This window comes from Oratosquilla oratoria, chromosome 5 (assembly GCF_046742065.1).
Source record: "Oratosquilla oratoria isolate Oo_2021 chromosome 5, ASM4674206v1, whole genome shotgun sequence".
In the NCBI taxonomy this organism is placed as follows: domain Eukaryota; kingdom Metazoa; phylum Arthropoda; class Malacostraca; order Stomatopoda; family Squillidae; genus Oratosquilla; species Oratosquilla oratoria.
The window spans coordinates 25,747,068-25,754,567 of NC_134781.1; the positions used below are offsets into that span (position 1 = coordinate 25,747,068).

General features: G+C 39.3%; 2 protein-coding genes across 2 annotated transcripts in view; one reads left to right on the forward strand and one right to left on the reverse strand.

Annotated features, from left to right (window-relative positions):
- The window catches only part of LOC143025418 (uncharacterized), a 1,685-nt gene extending 1,523 nt beyond the window's left edge, over positions 1–162 (forward strand). Inside the window, exon 2 of the mRNA XM_076185077.1 lies at positions 1–162. This exon is cut by the window's left edge and continues 1,329 nt beyond it. The gene's annotated coding sequence lies outside the window, so the exon portion shown is untranslated.
- gb (solute carrier family 7 member genderblind) overlaps positions 1–7,500 on the reverse strand; it is a 135,782-nt gene that overhangs the window by 116,756 nt on the left and 11,526 nt on the right. The window lies entirely within an intron of this gene.

The following is a 7,500-nucleotide window of genomic DNA, read 5'->3' on the forward strand; positions in this document are numbered from 1 at the left end:
CTTTGGACAGAGATATCGGAGATCCTTCAATGAAATATGATGGGAGACATTTGGGGACTCATACGTGGAAGTGATTTGTTGTGTTCACGCAAATCAAGAAAAACTGTTAACCCTAAAATTTTTGTTTCAGAAGTATTAAGATAAAATTTTGTGCCATTTGAATTTATGTTTTTGTTTTTTGCCCCAAAAATTGTGAAAAATGTGAAATTTAGCTATTTTGGGACAAAAAATAATTCTAAAAGCCACAAAAGCAAAGTTTGACAGGAATAATTGACATTTTCTATTATTCTGTAATGAAAAGAGTTGGAAAAATAACACTCTGTCAAAGAGAAAAATCGTGTTACATAGTGAGATCAACACTTTCGAACTGTACGCATTTGCTCCCCAGTCTTCGTCCTGCACGTTGCAGACAACCACCAGTTCTCGGGAGATGGGAGGGTGAGCGGCGTGAACCATTCGGGAGTTTCCATTCAGCTAACGAGGGGCCTCAATTGAGCAAGTTGTGCCTTGAATGCCGCCCCAGCCGGTTTCGACCGGTGCCGCCTGCCCGCGAGCCCAGGGACGGCGGCGAGGAAGTGGCTAGCGGGGTTGGGGAGAGTCGGGGAGTTGGGTTGGGGGTACGATTGTATGGGTGGATATTGAAGCTGGGGTTTGAGGGATAAGTCGCTGGTAACATACAACCTGCCCATGGACATTGATGAGGCAAGGCTAAAGCTGTTACCATTGGAGTCTGCCTAAACTTTGTTAAAATAATGTTATGGATCATTTACTCTAGCTGCCGCCAGCTTTCATTCATGTCCATGAACCCCTATCCCAAGTATATCGAAAAGTGTTATAGTTGACCTCTGTTTAGGAAATTGCTCACTTGCAACATCGGAAGCTCGAGGCGAGCTAAGGAAGGAATTGTCACAGGTGGCGTTGGCCTACCCCTTCCTGTGCTTGTGGCCGTTTCCTTCGGCTGAATAAAGTCACCCAGCGGGAGCCACAACCAATGTGTAGGTCGTGAGGAGCAGTGAGGTCAACCTCAAGAGTACACGATATACCCTTGAGCCTTGACTGTACCATAACTGTCCCTATAACATGAATAGGAAAATAGTCTTATGCTGGTAGATGATGCCAGGAGGGTAACCCAATGGGATTATCCTGAGTATACGGGAGTCTGTGCCGACAACGGTGGCAGGAGGCTGAGAGGGAAGGAGGGAATGCAGAGGTGAACAACGGAGGCTAAAGGGAGAACATTCCTTCCCACCATATTCTTTTATGTTGTCTCGGATCTTTCTCTTCCATATTATTCCCTGTATATCTGCAGAGATAAGTCATCCTTGCTAAATTCGTACGCACTTACTGGTATATGAAATCTACTTCGTTCACCCATGAAAAGAAGCCGAACTCAAAGGAAAGCCTTTAAGTGTAAACTTTTCAAATTAAAGGTATCTAATTTTACCGGAATATGTTTTTAGCACTTACCAAAGTTAATAATAGCCATATTACACAAAACTCTTTCGTTTTTCATTTATTGCAATTTGAAATGCGTCGTCTGATTAAAAAATTTTGCTTCAGCCATTCTCGTAAAACCTCCCCGTGGCACCATCTACTTCGCAGTGACGTCAGAGATTATGTTCATTCCTTATGTATCGTCATGTTTGATGAATAGTGATCATGTCGAATGCAGCAGGCTATCTAATATCAAATTTAGGGATTATGAAAATGAAGAATGAACTACCAAGGAAAATACATGATTGGGAAGAAAAAAAATAGGAGAAGAGAGACGAAGAATGACATATTAATAACATATAGAACTCGAAGAGAAAGGCAGAAGAAAGCTTATGATAACCGTACAGAATATACACGGGGAGCTAAATGATGGAGCTAGATTCTCTTAAATTAATACTCTTTTTTAAGCATTATACAAAACAAATGATAAGCGATATTGTGTTTGGAAAAAATTAATCAAAGTTATCGGATAAGCTTAGAAAAATAAAAACAGAAGAAATGATAAGCGAATAACAAAAATTACTTGGAATAAATATAACAAAAAGGAAAATAGAACAAAACAAGGCAGAAGATAGGGCGTGCAGTGTAGGAATAAAAAAATGTCATTTGCTGGAACGGATTGGTATGTTCTTAGCGATTCTTGTAGGGAAGCTTTCTTTTTATACAGTGTGTAAACAATCTAAAATAATGTATCCAATTTGTCATGTAAAGAATAATTAGTTCTATCTAGTAGTAACAACCATAATTAACCTTTTTACTGGTACTATAGGGCCGGGGTGAAAAAATATCTGTATTACGTTATAGGCATCATTGTTTACAAAACTTGTAGTGATCATGATGCAGGATTGTCTAGATTCTAGAAGCACTCTGCAAAAATATTGAATGCGTCAGGTATATAACCGTCACTTTTTTGAGGAGTACCCAAAAATACACAGCATTGCAGAACTAACATGGACACAGGTAAGCACCAATGATACACCAATAAGAAAACTTCTCTAGGGAGATATTTCGGTTCCAAATGATGATACCCCATGACTATACCGTCTATCCACACATCTTGCCTGCTGTCAGATATACGTCTGGGGAATTGAGACTACCTTTAAAAGACGATGAAAAAATCTCAGTATCGCTGAAGGAAGCATCTGTTTCGCTACAGGACGACATAATCAATTGAGATGGCTTGGGTTAGTATACATCGTGACGTCATCGCCAAGAGATGTCGCTGTATGTTGTGTTTTAGAATGCAAATTAGCAGACGACAAATATTTTCGTCAAAAAGTCCCTCAGAAGCTACTTCTGAGATTGAGATATTTGGTTTTCATGAAAATAGATAACATAATAAAATAAAAAATGCAAAGTAGTACCTTGGCATGGTGACCCTTTAAGAGCTGCAGAGAAGAACGAGTTGAACGACTGTCAAAGAGAATACTCCTTCCACTAAAGTGTTTATAAAAAAAAAAACTTTACCCACCCCGTCAAGTTTACCCAAGATAAAGATAAATATCTACGATTTGGTCGAACGTGGGTCAACGAATCACAAACAAGATATCAGAGCGGTCAGTAAAAGTGCGTAGGGCAATAATTACACGGTGATGATGAACCATTTGTCCTTCATGACCTAGGACCCAACCAAAGTTAACTGCGATTGCGCGCGCGCGTGTGATATATATATATATATATATATATATATATATATATATATATATATATATATATATATATAGAGAGAGAGAGAGAGAGAGAGAGAGAGAGAGAGAGAGAGAGATGGATGGGGGTTAGCTAGTTATAAGGAAGAAAGGGTTGATGGAGGCAAGCTATAAACACTTAATAACAATGCACATAGGTAAAAATAACAGTAAGTACGATTACAAGTTATTTGGAAATTCGTTAACAAAAGTGGATAGTGAAAAAGATCTCGGCGTAATTATCAGTAACGACCTCAACTCATCCAAGCAGTGTATTTCAGCCTCTGAGAAAGCAAATAAGATGTATTGGTGACGTACTTCTTGTGTGTTGTATATACATGTTTGCAATGTTGTTTATTTATTGCTATATATTTATTATTGTATATATCTGTGAGCATTTTTTTTTCTTCTTTTTGTAATCGCAAATGCGATTCATGTATGCTTTTCGCGCCAACTCAAGGGTTGGCGTGGGGTAGTCTTGGCCTCGCCTCCTAAGTGTACGCACGCTATTTCGTGTAGTGAAATATTTACTTTTGTGTTGTATATTTACTTTATCATATAACCCATTGTTTCATTTAAGCCACCCTAATACATTTTGGTGGCAGCGTAAACGTTTAGTGACTCAAAGTATTACAAAGACGAAAAATGAGTGACTTTGATTTGCCGGCTTACACATTAACATTTTGTGTTCTTGTGCTGTGTTTTCTCCCCATTTTTTCGTTCCAGCTAGGTGTTTTCAGTGACTTTATTAATATACATTATAGTGCTCTGGACACTGTGTTTTCAGTTGCATTTCGGCGCAGGCCGTTTGCCGGCAGGTTATTTTTTCTTCCCTACGGTTCTTGGAAATCATCGTCGCCTGCCCAGATTACCCTCATTTGGGTTTGGCGTACCTGTGGTAGGGTTTGATTGATTGATTTATGAGTTTTTGGCCGACGGCCAGGTGCTGGGACCAAAATGATCATTCAGCGCCACAATGAATTTATGAAAATTGAAATTAATGAGATGTTAATGGAATTAATTTAAAATAAAGATAAGTTGCATAGTAAGACTATGCATATGAATAAAAATCAAAATGAATTTAAAAATTTGAATGAATAAAATCAAAATGAATTTAAATATTTGAATGAATAAAAACCAAAATGAATTTAAAAATTTGAATGGATAAAAACCAAAATGAATTTACAAATTTGAAAAAATTAAATTCATATATATGATGATAATGAATTAACGAATACATAAAATAAAGTAAGATCTAGATAATATTTACATAAAAGTTAGAGCTTATAAAACAAATTAATTTCTTTTAAAAATTTAACTAGTCCAGCTACATCTGCGTCGTCCCCTAAAAGATTTGGCATGGGCTTGCCACCTGTGGTAGGGGATGTAATCTTTGTTATATTTGCAAACTTATTTTTCTGCCAATGGTGTTTTGTTCTTCCCATTGTCCTATGTCTATTGTCTAATTCATGTGTATTTTGTATATTGTGTATTGTTTCATGTTTCATGTCCCGGACGTCCGGCAATTGTCCTATGTATTTTTTTTTACTGGCGCCAGTTCATATATATATATATTTCATGTGTATGTATAATTGATTGTGTTTGTATATGTTGTTTATGTATTCCTTTATGTATGTGTATATGTGTTATGTTATGTATAGGGTGTGCTGATGAGCCAATTTCTTTCCACGCTTTTGTCATTCCCCTGTGGTGTGTGTGGAGTCAGATGTATATGTTGTCCATTTTGTCTTGCTGTGGTCAATTGTTTTTCTCATTTGCTCAGTGGGGTCACTGAGGGTGGTGGCCGAGTATTGTATTGGTGACATACTTCTTGTGTGTTGTATATACATGTTTGCAATGTTGTTTATTTATTGCTATATATTTATTATTGTATATATCTGTGAGCATTTTTTTTCTTCTTTTTGTAATCGCAAATGCGATTCATGTATGCTTTTCGCGCCAACTCAAGGGTTGGTGTGGGGTAGTCTTGGTCTCGCCTCCTAAGTGTACGCACGCTATTTCGTGTAGTGAAATATTTACTTTTGTGTTGTGAAATATTTACTTTATCATATAGCCCATTGTTTCATTTAAGCCACCCTAATACAAAGATTCTGGGACTGATTGCGCGATCTTTTGATTTCAAAAGTCCATCACTCATTAACAAGCTATATAAATCGTTAGTTCGTCCACATTTGGAATATGCTGTTTCCGTATGGTCACCGAATCTCATTAAAGACATTGACAGACTGGAAAAAGTACAACGGCGAGGCACAAAACTGATTCCAAATATCAAAAATAAATCATACGAAAATCGACTAAAACACATGAATCTGTTTTCCCTAAAAAAGCGTAGACTCAGAGGTGACTTGATACAGGTCTTTAAGATTTTAAAGGGAATTGACAACATCAAAAGTGACAAAATTTTCACATTGAATGAGAATCAGACAAGAAACAATGGTCTCAAACTGTCCGGAAATAGATTCAATTTGGAAGTAGGTAGAAACAACTTTGCCAACCGTGTAGTGAATGAATGGAATAAACTTCCTGCACAGGTAGTGCAATGTAGTTCAGTTCGAAGCTTTAAGAATCATTTAGATAAATACCTAAGTAAGATGCTGTAATGATTATAATTTATTCTATATTGTTTGTTTTTGTTTTGTTGTCATTTGTCTGTCTGATTTTCATTTGTTGTTAGTTATATGTCAGTTTATTGTTGTTTGCTGTTTGCCTGTTTGTTATTTGACTGTGCCTATGCATTTATTTATGTATTTTATTTGTTATTTACATTATTATATTTTTTATTTATTGTTTTATTATTAATATGATTTTTTTTTCGCATCCGACCTAGATATGGACCAAAAGGTCTCCTGTCGGCATGCTCCGCCTTTGTAATCCTTTGTAAATATGTTCCACAAAAATGAATGAAATAGTCAGGCGACAGCTAGTGAAAAAAAATAAGATGCCCTTTTTACGAGGGCGGGGAAGGGGGTGGGGGTGAGAGTTAGGGTTTTTTACACGGTCCAACGGTTCGTCGAACGCGGTTCGACAGACACGTCTTTAAAGTGATGTGTGAACGGGGTAATTGGTTGTCGAACACGTTGGTTAAACCCCAAACACCCCGTTCACACGTTCACACCTCACTTTAAACACGTACGTGTCTGTCGAACCGCGTTCGACGAACCGTTAGACCGTGTAAACAAACCCCGTCTTATGGTCAGCTCAGTAGCGAGTCCTGGTTTGAACCGAATCCAGGGCGAAACCTCGAAAATCGGTCGGAAGTGGTTAGACCTTATATTCTTAGATCTTGTAGTCTCCTAGTGGCGCTTGCAAGGAGGCCGCTGCTTAATGCAATCGTATGGCGCACACCACAGCAACATCTATCCAGTGAGTCACGGTATTGGCAGACTTCTACGTCAATTTCATTTTCTTCTTTCTTCACGTATTAGGCCGCGTTACTTACTTTCCCAACTGTATACAAGATCACAGTTCGAGGCGGAACGATTTGTTTGCTGGACTCCAAACTAGACCCAGCTGGCGAATGATGTCACATGGAGGCGTCGCCCTGTCAGCCAACCTGTCAACTCCAAGCCAAGAGTAGGCGGTGTCATTTGAAAAAAAAAGGTCCAGTGAGAGGCCTCGAGATCCTTGTGACGTCAGCAAATATGTAGGAAGGCAGACATTCTCCTCCCGACTTGCGAAAAATGGGAAAAGGACAGACAGGCGACCGGCTAGAGTCAAGCAGCTACACAGAATATATTGTGGATGACACACTGGAAGAAACGAGGGAATGAAGACAAATGGGACACACTAAGATTAAATAAATCGATGAACGCGAACGCTCGAAAAGAATCTGAGAGACAGACGACATTTGGGTGAATTGTGGTGGACAGCGCAGAAGCACGCAGGAATCTACTCCGTCATTTCGCAGTTGGTAAGACGTGTACACTACGCACATGAACACGCATATACACACGCGTATGCACACACACACACACCCGGTGGCGGATTGGTAAGGCACTGGCCTCACTAGACGGAGAACCGGGGTTCGATTCCCCGGCCGGGCGGAGACAAGTTGGGTTTGTCTTTCACGTGTAGCCCCTGTTCACCTAGCAGCGAGTAGGTACGGGACGTTAGTCAAGGAGTTGTGACCTTGCATTCCCGGTGTGTGGAGTGTGAGTGGTCTCAGACCTACCCAGAGATCTGCTAATAATGAGCTCTGAGCTCACTGCCGTAGGGTGGTGTCTGGCTGTCTCGAAAAGAGGCTGCAGCAGATCCGAGGTGAATACACACACGGGTCCAACGCGTGATCCAAGACAGTGGG